Below are 16069 nucleotides of genomic sequence, written 5' to 3'. Positions count from 1 at the left end.
CACCGGGTGCTCCGGTTTCCTCCCACCACCAAAAGACTTGCAGTTGATAGGTAAATTGGCTGTTATAAATTGCCCCTAGTATAGGTAAGTGGTAGGGAAATATAGGGACAGGTGGGGATGTGGTAGGAATATGGGATTAGTGTAGGATTAGTATAAATGGGTGGTTGATGGTCGGCACAGACTTGGTGGGCCAAAGGGCCTGTTTCAGTGCTGTATCTCTAATAATAAAAAGCTCTTGCAGAGAGCCAGCAATGGGCCAAATGGCCTCCTTCTGTCCTGGAACCATTCTATGATTCTAACCCATGTAGCTACTTATTTACACACCTCAACTCTGATTTTGAGTTGTCAACTTGTTTGAAGCTGTTGGGGCGGTTTTTACTAGTTTTCTGGATTGGGGCTCATCCCATCTTCGTTTTACTTTAAGCAAACAAAAGAACTCATTTTTCGGCCATGTGTTTTGTGAAGCAAAAATGAAGAATCCACTGGCTATGTTGTGAACAGTAAGAAACCATTGCAGTCTTTACGAAAACATCTGACGCTCCAACTCTCAAATAGCTTCCACCACTTCCTGTCCCTCCAGCCACTAGGCGGAAGTGATGTAACTCCTGGCGCCAACGATGCATTCCTATTGGCCAGGAGCTGCTCAGGAGATGTCTGACGCTACGGAGCAACCGAGTCAAACCAAAAGATTTAAGGATATGGAGCAGTGACTGGCCGCAGTTGTTTTTTTGTGCTTTAGAGGAAGTGGAATATAGAGACAGTTAAAGGCCTTTTTTTCGGAAAGGTAATGTAAACTTCCAAATGTATTAATAATTATGAGTAGTCAGTGCAATCGCATTGACGACTTAATTAGGTAGATGAAATTAGTACGAAACGGGATTCATTGTTGCTGAGGTCAAACGGTCTGAGAGAACCAGCTGTCACAAGGGGAGTGCGAGGGAGAGCACCAATTGTCACGAGGAGAGGGAGCGAACCAACTGACACAAGGGGAGTGCGAGGGAGAGCACCAATTGTCACCAGGAGAGGGAGAGAAACAGCTGTCACAAGGAGTGTGAGGGAGAGCACCAGTTGGCACAAGGAGAGGGAGAGAACCAATTGACACAAGGGGAGCGTGAGGACCAACTGGCATAAGCTGGGGGGGGGGGGTGGAAAGAGGGAGGAGTGTGAGGACCAACTGGCACAAGTGGGGGTGGGGGAGTGTGAGGACCAACTGGCACAAGTGGGGGTGGGGGAGTGTGAGGACCAACTGGCACAAGGGGGGGGGGAGCGTGAGGACCAACTGGCACAGGGGGGGGGGGGGGGAGCGTGAGGACCAACTGGCTCAAGTGAGGGGAGTGTGAGGACCAACTGGCACAAGGCGGAGGGAGCGTGCGGACCAACTGGCACGAGGAGGGGGGGGGGGAGCGCGAGATGAGATGGGGGAGGGAGGGAAAACAGAACGGGGACTGTGTCTGTTTGCAACACAAGTAGGGTAGACCATATTTCTGATTCCTCCTCTTGGAGAACAAGACACCCAACAGTTTGTATAGCATGTGTAATTTGATCTTGTCTGGTGTAAAGTAATTCATTCTTCTCTGCAATGTTTAATTTGATCGAGTCATTATCAGGTAGTCTGTAGAGTTCAGATAAGGCACAGTGCTAGCATTACTCCTTTCGGAGGACGCATGGTGCTCATGCTGACGAGTTCAGACCTGTAGGGGTCAGACTAAGGGATTTCAACATGAAGATGAAAATTTTAAAATCATGCTGTTAGTGGACTGTGAGCCAATGTAGGCCAACAAGCATGGGGTGCTGGGTGAACAGGAAAAGCTGTGAGTTGGGATACGGGCAGCAGAGTTTTAGAACATAAGAAGTAGGAGCAGAAGTAGACCAAACAGGCACTTGCCTGCTCTGCCATTCAATACGATTTTGGCTGATCTTCCACCTCAATTCCACTGTCTTGCTTGTTGCTCATATCCCTCGATTCCCATAAGAGATTAAAAGTCTGTTTATTTCACTCTTGAATATACTCAATGATAGAGCGTAAGAAATACGAGCTGGATGAGCTCAAGTTCATAGAGGGTGGAAACTAGGAGGCCAACCAGGATAACAGAGTAGTTGAATCTGGCACATACAACACACCAAGTGTTGGATTTTACCAGCCCTCGATGTCGGCTATTATGGTTGGCGGGGGGTGGGGGTGGCCCAGAAAATACCTCTGGGAGAGACCCGCCACGGGCCTTGATGCTGGGAAGGTCCCGCCTGGTTTTACTGGCAGCAGTGAGACCTTGTGGTGGCCCCTCCACTGCTTAGCGACAGGACTGTCATAAAAATATTTAAATCTATTCAAATTAATGAATTAATACTTGTCGCGACGGCTGTCCTGCTGCGATATTCTGGCTGGTTGCCGGAACTCCCATGCCTTCGGATCTTCTTCTGGAGATCCGAGGCAGAACGCTGGTTGGGAGGGGGGAGCAGGTAAGTTTTCAGGACAGGGGAGGTGGGGAGTGGGGAAAACCATTGCGATTGTTGGAGGGGATGCTGGGAAGGGGTTGAAGGTTAAAGTGACGACATTACGGGGGGAAAGGTTAGAAGCGCAAGTTTACTTTTATGGGGGGGAAGGGTTATTAATAAAGTGTGTAGTCATTAGTGGGAGGCGAGTGGGAGAGTAGACTGAAATGTTTAATAAACTTTTCCTTTTAATTTTTCGGGTCAGGTACTTTAAATATTTAAATTTAAATGAAGGGCTGGCAGCCCTTTAAAATTGGTGCCTGTGCAGTGGCGCCGGACGCTGTTGCCGGGTCCTAGCGCCCACCCCCTCTGTGTCATCGGGGGCAGTCGGACCGCCCTGGCCATGTAAATGAGTTGCCGCACTAAATATCACAGTGGCTCCGTGGCGCACATCTCACATGTGCGCCTCGCTGTTTTTGAACCTCGCTGCTGACTGGAAAAATTAAGCCCATAATGTCATCCATGTTGGTAGGACTGACATGGTGTATGTGCTCATTTAAAAAAAAAAAATTATATTTATATTCATTCTTGGAGTGCAGGCAATACCAGCATTTATTGCCCATCCCTAATTCCCCTCAAGAAAGTGGTATTGAAACTGCTGTCTTGCACTACTGTGGTCCATGTGATGATGGTGCTGTTAGGTAGAGATAGTCAGGAATTTAACCCAGTGACGATGAAGAAATGCGATATATTTCCAAGTCAGGATGCTGTGTGACTTGGAGGAGAGCTTGGAGGTGGTGGTGTTCCATATGCCTGTTGCTCTTGTCCTTCTAAGTGGTAAGGGCCGCTGTTTGGAAGGTACTGTTGAGGCCTTGGCAAGTGCAACTTGTAGTTGCCACATATGCCATTGTGCACTAGCGGTGGAAGCAGTGAATGTTTAACGTGCTGGATAGGGTGCTAATCAAGTAAGCTATTTCATCCTGGATGGTGTTGAGCTTCTTGAGTGTTAGAGCCACAGCCATCCAGCAATGTAAAGTATTCCAACACACTCCTGACTTGTGCTTTGTAGCTCGTGGAAAGGCTTTGGAAAGTCAGGAGGGGAGTCACTTGCTACAGAGTACCTAGCCTTGCTCTTGTAACCACAATATTTATGTGGCTGGTCCAGTTAAGTTTCTGGCCACTGATAGCCCTCTGAATGTTGATGGTGGGGGATTTGACGATGGTAATACCTTTGAATGTCAATGAGGAGGTGTTTAGACTCTCTTTTGTTGGAGATGTTCATTGCTTGGCACTTGTATGGTGCGAATGTTACTCGCCACTTAACCACCTAAGCCTGGATGTTGTCTAGGTCTTGCATGTGGGTACGGGCTACTTTATTATGAGGAATTGTGAATGGAACTGAACACTGCAATTATCAGTGAACATTCCCACTTCTGACCTTATGATGGAGGGAAGGTCATTGAGGAAGCAGCTGAAGATGTTTGTGCCTAGGACATTGCCCTAAGGAACTTCTGCTGTGATGTCTTGGAGCTGAGGTGATTGGCTTCCAACAACCAACAGCATCTTCCTTTAAGTCAGAGGAAAGTTTTTCCTCATTCCCAATTTTACTAGGGCTCCTCAATGCCACACTCTGTCAACTGCTGCCTTGGTGCACCTCACCTCTGGAATTCTCTTTTTTTTGTTCTTTTGGATCAAGGCTGTAAAGAATTCTGGAGCTGAGTGGTCCTGGTGGAACCCAAACTGAGCATTGATGAGCAGAATATTGGAAAGTGTCACATATTAGCACTGTCGATAATGCCTTCTATCACTTTGCTGATGATTGAGAGTAGGCTGATGGAGCAGTATTTGGCCAGATTGGATTTGTCGTGCTCTTTGTGTACAGGACGTACCTGGACAATTTTCTACCTACTGGAATACAAGCGCCATAATGTAGGGAATTGCCATAAGCAATGAAATTGTAGCAAATATATTTGATCATAGCATAAAGACTGATACTTGCAGGCTATTATCCATTTTAGGTGACTTTTTCAAAAAAGTTCATTCATGGGATGTGGACAACACTGGCAAGGTCAAGATTTACTGCTCTTGAAGGTGGTGGTGAGCCACCTTTTTGAATAGAACTGATGGGTTGCTAAAGGGCAGCTAAGAGTCAACCACATTGCTGTGAGTCTGGAGTCACATGTAGGCCAGACCAGGTGAGGACAGCAACTTTCCTTCTGTAAAGTGAACCAGATGGGTTTTTACAACAATCTGGTAGTTTCATTATTCATTCGTCATTAATGATACTGGCTTTTGTTCCAGATTTATTTAGCTAGCCGAATTTTAATTTCACCCACTGCCATGTATTTATTATTTAAATACATATTTATTTAAATGCAGGGAGTATAGCAAATAAAGCCGATGAGCTGAGGGCACAGATAAATAAATGGCAGCGTGATATCATTGCTGTAATGGAAACTTGGCTTAAGGAGGGGCAAAAATGGCAGCTCAACATCCTTGGATAAAGAGTTTTCAATAGGGGGGATAAAAAAGGAAGGGGTGTAGCATTATTGGCTAAAGAATCAATTACAGCTGTGAGGAGGGATGATATGCTAAATGAATCATCAAATGAGGCCATATGGGTTGAGCTCAGAAATAAAAAAGAGGCAGCCACACTACAAGGAGTGTACTATAGATCCCCAAATAGTGAGGGAGATAGAAGAACAAATATGTAGGCAAATTTCTGAGTGCAAAAACAATAGGGCAATAATAGTTGGGGATTTCAACTACTCTAATATCAGTTGAAATACAGATAGTCAGGGCACAAAATTCTTGAACTACATTCAAGAGTTTTTTTTAGCCAGCACATAACAAGCCCAATGAGAGGGGGCACAATTCTAGATTTAGTCTTCAGTAATGAAGCTGGGCAAGTGGATAAAGTAGCAGTGGGTGACCGTTTTGGAGATATTGACCATAATAGTTAGATTTAGCATTATTATTAGGATAGAACAGGAGCAAAAATTCTAAATTGGGGGAAGGCAAATTTGACAAAGCTGAGTGATGATCTGGCGAAAATGGACTGGATACAGCTACTTGAAGGAAAATCAGTGGCAAACCTGTGGGTGGCATTCAAAAGCAAGATTCTATGGGACAGAGTAGACATGTCCCCACAAACGTCCTGCCAAATCTATAGCCCCCTGGTTATCTAGAAGCATACAGGGTAAGATGAAGAAGAAAAAGAAAGCTTATGACAGTCGCAAAAAACTTAATATTTTAGAAAGCCTACAGGAGTATAGAAAGTGCAGGGGTGCAGTAAAAAAAGGAAACTAGGAAAGCAAAGAGAGGACATGATAAAATATTAGCAGGTAAAATCAAGGAAAACCCAAAGATGTTTTATCAGTACATTAAGAGCAAGAGGATAACTAAGGAAAGTAAGGCCTTAACGAGTACTTTGGCCGGAATTTTACACCACCCCAGTGAGCCAGATGATGGCGGCGGAGGGGGTGGTGGTGGGGAGAAACGGGCCGCCTGCCCCAGGCCAATTGTGGCCCTTAAGTAGCCGCTTAATGGCCACTTAAGGGCTTTCGCCGCCTCCATGGGTATTTTACCCGTGGCAAGCGGGTGTCCGGTTGACTTGATAGGCCGTCCAGTGATACCTGGTGGCCTTTCCAGTGCACTGGGGATGGGCCTGACAGTCGGGCATAGGGTGCCGATTGAGGGCCGCCCCTGCTTGCCTAACCACCCCCAGGACCCGAGACGCTGCCCTTCTCTTTCCCCCCACCCCCCGGCAAAACAAAACAGCCACCCTTGCCTTGCTGGGCTGCAACCCATGTGCCCAGTATGGCAAACCAAACTTACCTCGGTCCTGGCTCCATGTCCTCGGCTGGGCTGCAGTCCCAGCAGTGGTCACCGCTCGCGGTGGTGCTGCTGGGACTAAGAGCTGCCTGCCCGATGAATGGCTGGCAGCTCAATGAGGCGGGACCTCCTTCCTTAAGCGGGTGGAAGTCCCGACTCTGAACAGTTACAGCCCAGGGATCCGTAAAATGTGGGTCTGATCCCCGGGCTGGGTGGATGCGGGTTTGCCATCGACTTTTACATCGATGGCCAGCTCCAGAAGAGGGATGATGCAGACATTGTCGTAAAAGAGGAGTGTGAAATATTAGATACGATAATGAGAGAGGAAGTACGAGAGGGTCTGAAATCCTTGAAAGTGGATAAATCACCAGGGCCAGATGGATTGTATCCCAGGCTGTTAAAGGAAGCCAGGGAGGATATAGTGGATGCTCTGAGGATCATTTTCAAATCCTCGCTAGATACAGGCGAGGTGCCAGAGGATTGGAGGTTTGTGAACATTTACCATTGTTTGTTTGAAAAGGGTGCCAGGGATAGATCAAATAATTGTAGGCTGGTCAGTCTGACCTCAGTGGTGGGAAGATTATTAGAATCAATTCTGAGAGATAGGAAATGCTGTCATGAGAAAGGCACAGATTAATCAGGGATAGTCAGCATGGATTAGTTGAGGGAAGGTCGTGTCTTACCAACTTATTTGAATTTTTTAAGGAAGTAACAAGGGGGATTGATAAGGGTAGTGCAGTGGATATTGTCTACATGGATTTTAGTAATGCATTTGACAAGGTCCCACATGGCAGGCTGGTCAGAAAAGTAAAAGTCCATGGGATACAGGGGAATGTGGCAAGTTGGATCCAAAATTGACTCAGTGACAGGAAGCAAAGGGTGATGGTTGATGGATGTTTTTGCGAATGGAAAGTGGTGTTCCACAGGGCTCAGTGTTGAGTCCTGTGTTGTTTGTGGTATATATTAATGATTTGGACTTAAATGTGGGAGGCATGTTTGGGAAATTTGCAGATGACACAAACATTGGCCGTGTAGTTCATAGTGAAGAGGATAGCTGTAGACTCCAAAATGATATCAATGATTTAGTAAGTGAGTGGAAAATTAGCAAATGGAATTCAATCTGGGGACGAATGAGATGATGCATTTGGGGAGGGCAAACAAAGCAAGGGAATACGCAATAAATGGGAGGATATTGAGAGGGGTAGAGGAAATGAGAGACCTTGGAGTGCATGTCCATAGGTTCCTGAAGATGGAAGGACAGGTAAAGTGGTAAAGAGGGCATATGGAATGCTTTCCTTTTTGGCCCAGGTATTGAGTACAAAAGCAGGGATATAATGCTGGAACTATATAAAACACTGGTTAGGTCACAGCTGGAGTATTGCGTACAATTCTGGTCACCACGTTACAGGAAGGACATAATTGCTCTGGAGAGAGTACAGAGGAGATTTACAAGAATGTTGCCAGGGCTTGAAAATTCCAGCTATGAGGAAAGATTGGATAGGCTAGGGTTGTTTTCCTTAGAACAGAGGAGGCTGAGGGGTGACTTAATTGAGATGTACAAAATTATGAGGGGCCTAGATAGAGTAGACAGGAAGGACTTGTTTCCCCTCATGCAGAGCTCAATTACTGGGGGCACAGATTTAAGGTGATTGGTTGAAGGATTAGAAAGAACATGAGGAAAAACTTTTTCACCCAGAGGGTGGTGGGTCAGCAAGCACAGGGGCGATGGGTGAATGGGACTTGGTGCAAATTAGGACACTGGCAGCAGAGTTTCAGCTGTGCTCCGGTTTACAGAGGTTGGAAGATGGGAGGCCGGCCTGGAGTGTGTTAGATTAGTCAAGTTAAGAGGTAATAAAGGCATGGATCAGGGTTTCAGCAACAGACAAGATGAGGCAGGGGTGGAGTTGGGCGATATTATGGAGGAGGAAATAGACAGTTTTGGTGATAGCATGGGTATCTGGTCAGAAGCTTATCTCAGCATTGAATAAAACACCAAGTTTGAGAATGGTCTGTTTCAACCTTGATGGTTGTCAGGAAAGGGAATGGATTGGTGGCCAGGCAATAGAGTTTGTGGTAGGGACGGAAAATGATGGATTCTGTCTTCCCCCAATGTTTAGTTGGAGGAGATTTCTGCTGTTCCCGTACTGGATGTCGGACAAGCAGTGTGACAGTTTAGAGACTGTGGAGGGGTCGAGAGAGGTGATGATGAAATCGAGTTCTTATCTTCAGCTAAATGTGGAAACTGGCGTTGTACTTTCAGATAATGTTGCCAAGGGGCAACATATAGGTGAGAAATAGGAGGGAGCTAAGGATAGATCCTCGGGGGACATGAGAAGTAATGGTGTGAAAGCAGGAAGAGAAGCTATTGCAGGTGACACTTTGGCTATGACTGGATAGATAAGAATGGAACACGGCGAGGACAGTCCAGAACAGCTGGATGACATGCCAATTAGCTAGATCTATAGCGAAGACATGGCGCGGGATTTCAATTCCAGGATTGGGATCCTAATGTGGGTTCACTTCCAGGTCCCAACCCTGCACCATGTTGGCAACCTGTACACGTTGCTATTTTAATTGAAAATGAACTTAATTGGCTCAGAGCTGCATTCACCTTCCAATTAGGGGCGGCAGGCGCAGGAAAGATGCAGGACACAGGAAGCAGCAGGCCCGATTTAAAGGGCAAGCAGCAGCCGTTGCTGTTCTTGTTACTGATGGAAGGAGGAGCTGAGCAGAGGGCAGTGAGTAGGGAGGGCCTCTGTGCCAGGACAGCTCTCCTTCGCCTCTGTTTTTCTGACTCCTCTGACTTGATGTGATGCTGGAGGTGGTGACAGCACAGAGACGCATCTTTTTCCCTGCCTGTGGAACAAGAAAGCTTGTAAAGCAGACCAAGAAAGCATGGCTGGAGGTGGCTTATGAGGTCAGCAGCAAAGAAAAAACTGGGCCCAGTGCAGGAAATGTTTCAGTGACCTGCTTAGGTCTGGCAACGTGAGTCCAAAGTTAGACCCAGATGGCATGCCTCCTGGTCAGTAGTCAACAGGATGCAAAAGAGAGGGGCATTTTGAGGGCACATAGCATTCTCCTGACCATAGGAGAGATGTGTGTTCAGCAGCATTGATGACCTATAAGCATAGTTGCTTTTGGACAGTAGGCTACAGTGAAAGCTTCAATATCTTAGGTGAAGGAAGATCTACAATTGGTGAGGGAGACAGGTATAGCCCTAACAGCATCTATCTTCACCTTTTAGGCCAAGTGGGAGGGCCCGTCTGGATGGTGGGGTTCCCTAGCTTGTGTCATTGATGCATTTTGAGGAGCTGGCACTTGATTTGTCCAGAATGGCAAGCCACTGGGACATTGGAAACGGAGAAATGGGAGTGCAACATATACAGGGTGAAAAGTTCTCGGCGACGTCGGTTTCAGGAATGTATGGTAATCCTCCTGTGCAATGAGCTGTCAATGCATAAGCTGTCATCTCATTATTTTAAGCAGCAGAAGCATCTGTTGATTGTGCCAATTTAGGGCGGCACAGTGGTTAACACCGCAGCCTCACAGCTTCAGCGACCCGGGTTTGGTTCTGGGTACTGCCTGTGTGGAGTTTGCAAGTTCTCCCTGTGACCGTGTGGGTTTCCGCCGAGTGCTCCAGTTTCCTCCCACCGCCAAAGACTTGCAGGTTGATAGGTAAATTGGCCATTGTAAATTGTCCCTAGTGTAGGTAGGTGGTAGGAGAATGGTGGGGAATATGGGATTAATGTAGGAGGGGATGTGGTAGGGAATATGGGATTAATGTAGGATTAGTATAAATGGGTGGTTGATGGTCGGCACAGACTCGGTGGGCCGAAGGGCCTGTTTCAGTGCTGTATCTCTCTATGACTCTATGATTTCAGATGACCAGCTTCTGCTATGTCTCCCACAAAGCCAGCTGCCAAGGGGGAAGAGTTGACACAGCATCAACATGTTCTGGTCGAGTCAGAGGAGGAAGACACATTGGAGCCTGCACCAAATCATCTTGCACACCCTCCACCAGTGCAGACACTTGCACCTCAATGGGTCCTCGCACAGTATTAGAAACAGTGGCACAGGGTGAAGCGCATGTCACTTCAGGGCAAGAGGATATGGGAGAGGCAGTGTCGGCTGTGGGCACTCCCCCTTCCGAGGATGGAGAACTGGCCCAGCCCTGCTCAGCAGGGTGAAGGTGCAGAGCCTCGGGAGTCATGAAACAGTTAACTCTACCTGGAGAATCAGCGTGAGATGCGTGCCCATATGTCAGTGCTAGCTGAGCCACAGTGGAATCATGGGATGAGAATGGAAGAGTCTATGCATCTGGTGCTCCACAGCATCTCAGTGCTTTGAGCGTATGATCTATATTGAGCATTTGGCCAACCTCATGGAGAGCCATATGTGGCATCACTGTGGATATGAGAACAGTGCACTGATATGCACGGAATGCAAGCTGTGGTTAATAGCATTGGCGCAACAAAGTGTGGGATGGATGCCAGCTGTGCCCCTGCTGGTGGTTCCCTCTAGCAATCAAGGGTGCCATGAAAAGGTCAAGGAGGTGCCAAATGGTGATGAGGGGAAACCCCTGATGGGACTCGGTTGTCATCATCCGCCTCCATTACCCTTACAATGGATGAAGCATCTGTAGAGTTACATCCTGTGACAGAGGCTGCCCCTGCAGTGATGCTGGTGCAGCAACCTTTGAACGTGCCCGCCACCGGCACCCCCACAACAAGGCCAACCACCACGGGCATCTCAGTCCCAGACGGACATGAGTGAGCAGTCTGCCTCCACCTCATCCTCAGCCACAGGGGGAGCAACTTGTAGGATTGTCTGTGATTGGAGGCCATCGTGTCAGTTATTTCACTGTCGGTCACTTGTGTGTTTTTGTTGTGAATGATATTAAACTGTTATGCGATAAAGCACTGGACATGTTGTTACACTAAGGCTGACTTGTGTGTTTCCAGTTCATCATGCCAAAAAGCAGGAGAGTAGAAAATATGGGTTAGCAAAGGAAAGGATTATGTTGGGGAAGAGTGTGTGAGCTGGAGACTCTGGAGCCTTGGCAGTGTTTGTGCTATTGGAAGGTTGCTGACTTTTTTTGTTAAAGGTTGCTGCTATCACTGAGCTGAAGGAGAGTCTCCTCTCCAAATGTCCAGCAGACCGAGTCTTGCTTAGGTGAAGCATGTCTGGATTATAGTGGCCCTAATGTCCCTGTCATCCTGATAACCACTCCACCTCCTGACCCTACCACAATGACATCCCTGCAAAACATGGAGAGCGTTCTCCAGTTCTCCTTCAGCCTCCTCCTCCCTGTCTTCCTCCTTTCCGTAGCTACACCGTTTCAGCGCTACTCCCTTTTCAAGGCCCACACCCCTCTCTAGATGGCTGTATGAAGAGCTGTGGCACCTGCTATTGCCGCAGGATGAAAGTGTCATGGCAGCTACTAGGATAGTGTGTTCACACCTGCATAGAGTGCTTGTTGTGGTTGCATACTAGCTGAACGTGTAGGGAGTAGAATCCCTTTCTGTTGAGGAATCTCCCTGGCTGGTCAGTTGGTGCCTTGATGGCCACATGCGTGCAATTGATGATCCCCTGCACCTGAGGGAATCCAGCGAGGGAGGCAAATCCCATTACCCTTTTGACCTTGAGTGCCACTATCCACCTTGAATTCAATGTAATCCCTGCCCTCTCCAACCGGACATCCGTTGCCTCCGTGATCCAATGATGTGCTGCTGCCTGCAAGATGCCACCAATGTCTGTTGCTGCTCCTTGGAAGGAACCAGTTGCAAAAAAAAGTGCAAGGTCATTGTGACTTTTACAGCCAGGGGGAGGCCATGGCGACAGTTCCTGTGAACCCTTGGATAACCCTTAACGAAGGTACACATCAGCAACCATCTGCCTGGACAGGCGCAGACTTCTGCGGCACTGGTGCTCTGACATGTCCAGGTAGCTTTTGCTTTGGCGGTAGCTACTATGCTGAGGGTATCACCTTTGTTGCCTACCTGCTTCTCGTTCCTCACCCCTGTGCTCCTGTTGCCCAGGGGTCTGCCTCTACTCCTGCAGATGCTTCCCCTCAGCACGAGTCAATCCAATCTCAGAGCAGCTTAATCCCATTTCCTGTTATGTCCTTCCTTTCAATTGGAATATGGAGTCTTCCTGAACCCCACCCCCAATGAACCCGAGACCTGTATGCAGAAGGACCTATTTCACCCCCCCCCCCCCCCCCCCCCCCAAAAATGCACTTGTCAAGAGTGAATGGATATTACAGATAATTGTCTTGATGTTGTACCACTGGTTACCTATGATTGAGCCTTCCCTCTTCAGTGGTGCCTCTTGCTGCTATCCTGCTGTTCTCTCTCCCCGCTGTGACCCCACTTCTTCCTCCCTGTCATGGTTGAGACTCTGCGTGGATTCCATACATTATAAAGAAAATTCCAAACTGGCCCTTGTTAAGAGTCTTAACTGGCCATTTAACCATTTCGGGCAGGTTGTCTCCTCCCTCTGTCCTCTGAGCCTTTTAAACTTTGTGTCGGTTTTGTGTTGGGAAATGGCATGCCGACCCGAGGGCCGGTATAAGCAATCGCCACCTTCGTTTCTGACCTTTGTATTTAAAGTAAAACCCCATCCATGGTGTGCATTAAAAGTGTAGTAAGTGTTGCATAATCATGCAGCACCATTGTCTTTCTGTTTGCATATAATACAAGAGTAGTTTGACATTTTTGAGTTAGATTTATAATTGGATCAAATGGCCATGGATCCACGCACTAGTTAAATATCAAAAGCTTTTGTTGTATGTAATTGCTTTATTAGAGGGGTTTTGGGGAGGGGCGAGGGGGAAGAAAGATCTATTTTAATGTACAAATGCTTTTCTGCAGTGGGCGTACTTGTATCTTTCCATTCTCTAAACTGACAACATTGCAGATTGTCAGGGATGAGTGACATTGCGTTCTTGATCTGGATTAGAAGAAATTAGAATAGGGCGGTGCAGTGGCTAGCACTGCAGCCTCACAGCTCCAGAGACCTGTGTTCGGTTCTGGGTACTGCCTGTGCGAAGTTTGCAAGTTCTCCCTGTGACTGCGTGGGTTTCCTCCAGGTGCTCCGGTTTCCTCCTGCATGCCAAAGACTTGCGGGTTGATAGGTAAATTGGCCATTGTAAAAATTGCCCCTAGTGTAGGTGAGTGGTAGGAGAATTGAGGGAAGGTGGGGATGTGAGAGGGAAAAATGGAATCAATGTAGGATTAGTATAAATGGGTGGTTGATGGTCGACACTGACTCGGTGGGCCGAAGGGCCTGTTTCGGTGCTGTATCTCTCTATGACTCTGACTCTAAAGTCTGATCAAACAGAAGGGTTCCACCTGAAGCATTTAACTTATTCACTTTTAGATGCTGAGGCAAGTACTGTGCATTTTTGACTTCTTTTTACTTTAATAAAATTTGGTGTAATTATGGTAATATCCTGATGCTTGTCTGTCTTCACTAGAATTTATTAATCTGTACTATGGAAAGATTACTTTGAACATTGCTATTTAAAGGTCTATTGATACAGACACTATCACAACCACTATTTAATAATTTTTCAGATCCTTTCAGTGCTCCAGTGTTCTTTTTATATGTGAATTGTCTCTATGGTCGCCCATCGTCAGTTGGAGGATATCTGTTTTTATGACAATAAGGTTAATGTAATTTTTTTCAGCAGGGACAATAGTTAGCAGTGAAGTTGCAGGTTATTTTTTAAAGTTAGGAGCAGCAAACAGTTGTTGAAGTTAATGAGTGCATATTGCAGAAGAGGGAACAGGGCTGGAATTTTGGAACTTTTTTTTAAAAACAGTAAATAGCACATCTTGGAGTAAGGTTGCAATTTTATTTCCAGGGCTGGATGATGCCACATTTCAAATGGAGACAGTGTATGGGGAGTAGGTAAAATCTTTCAAGATAACTGGTTAAAGAGTAAACAGCAGGACAACATTTTTTTTTTCCTCTAGCTGGAGCCACCACGAATGCTGAGTGCTTTGTGACTGGGCTGGTTTAAAGCTTTTTTTCTGTTGGTATGAATGCAGATCATGTGGATTTTTTTTTCTACAGGTACAACAGTCAGTGTGTCTATGATGAGGCCATAATTTGTATTTTTTTTAAGAGGGAATCTGGGTTGGATTTCTAAAGCTTATTTTCCAGAGGCATCAGGAAATTGGTAGCAGGCTTGGATAAGGCTGCATGGGTGAATTTTTTTTTGAGGGAGGCTGGGCTAAAGGCTCGCAGTTTAAAACATTTTAAGGAACCAACTAGCAGGAAATAGGGCCATAGGATTCAGTTAGTAGGAGCAGAGTGGAACTGTAGGCCTGAAGTAGGTTTTCTGTAAAGAGCCAGCTAGCAAGAGCTGGTCCATAGGCTGGAAGTAAACTCTTTCTTAAAAAAAAAGTAGGGCATAAACAGATGCGGCTTAAATAGAGTGAGTGTTGGCAGGCGAGAAGGGCCAGAGGTACAGTGTATAAAAGTTTGAAAGAGTTGTTAGTGTTGAGTGGAATGGGAGAATAGGGCCAGGCAGCATGAATAATGAAAATAATTAAATATCATTTTTATAAAAGTGATAATGAAATTAAAATAAAATTTACATGTGGAATGAAGAAGGAAACAAAATAGTGCCACCAGTGGTGGAAGGCTTGTAGCTACATGGTGACAGAAACTTAACAAAGGGATTCCCATTGAAACTATTTACATATAAATTTCCATTATAAATGTTTATGCAAGCAGTTTCCGTTTTAAATGTGGACATTGGGATTTATAAGGGGGGAAAAGTGATGGGGTTTATGCAAATACAAGATTTTTTTATTATATTACAATAGATTGCTCAGTGAGTCAAAGATTCATTGCTTATGCAACGGGTGTTTTTGCCATATTGGGAGGAACATATGATCACTGACTTATAGTCAGATTTCATTATTATTGTGTTCTGATATTTTACTGATACTTTTGGGGATTGAATTTCACCACTGTATCTATTACACTGTTAAAAATGCTTCAATTTCAATGTTTCATTTGTACAGTTACCTGTATTTTTAATCCCTTACCATATTTAAAGTTGAGAATACGCAGCAAGATGAATTCTATGGCACTAGATATCTGATATTTGGCAGTATTTGCAAGGAGAAATGAAGTTTAGCAGCACTTGGCGGCAGTCCTGTGCTTGGATAGCACCAGGGAGTTGTCATCGGGTTTGACAGTTGGGACTGATGGAGTTTGGTTGCACAGAGGCTCCCTTTGATCTGGCATCACTGTGGAGGGTAGCCTCAGCTTTGGGAGAACAGAGAATATGACATTTGTTTTGATGAATTCCCAGTGTGTCCCAGCAGTGAGGGGAGGGATGGTCACGTGCCTCAAAACAGTGGGTGTCTTTTGGGGAGATTCAGTGTGTGTGACAGCATTGGTTTGTGATTTCTAATGGATCTCTATAAACGTTGAATTTGGTGTTCTGTGATTGGTTCCTCAGTATGTGCGTTATGGATATCTGTGTCTCATTCTTTGTTTTTCTTCAGTGTAATGCAAAGGCATGTCAATTATAGGTCCTTGATTTGATTCCCAGGCAATGGTGAGAAAACTGATCTCATAGAGGGTGCTACAGTTGCCCCTGCGATAGGCAGGAGGAAAATAAGCAGGATTCGTGCTACTAATTTCTATCCAGTGACCCCTGTTCAAAAGTTCTGAAAAACGTGTGATACCCTTCAACAGCGGAATAATTTGCTGACACTCACTGTGTAGGTTTACAACCAAAGTATTGCTAAGTTCCAGAGGGCTGTTGACACCAAATCAGTGC

At 46.1% G+C, this 16069-nt stretch overlaps 1 protein-coding gene across 1 annotated transcript in view; it reads left to right on the top strand.

Annotated features, from left to right (window-relative positions):
- The first annotated feature begins 640 nt into the window (after positions 1-640).
- The window catches only part of LOC137379647 (adiponectin receptor protein 2), a 120848-nt gene continuing 105419 nt past the window's right edge, over positions 641-16069 (top strand). The window contains exon 1 of the mRNA XM_068050774.1: positions 641-784. The gene's annotated coding sequence lies outside the window, so the exon portion shown is untranslated. The remainder of the gene's footprint in view (positions 785-16069) is intronic.

This window comes from Heterodontus francisci, chromosome 18 (genome assembly GCF_036365525.1).
Source record: "Heterodontus francisci isolate sHetFra1 chromosome 18, sHetFra1.hap1, whole genome shotgun sequence".
Taxonomy (NCBI): domain Eukaryota; kingdom Metazoa; phylum Chordata; class Chondrichthyes; order Heterodontiformes; family Heterodontidae; genus Heterodontus; species Heterodontus francisci.
The sequence above is the reverse complement of the archived record's forward strand: the minus strand, read 5'-3'. Positions and strand labels throughout refer to the sequence as shown.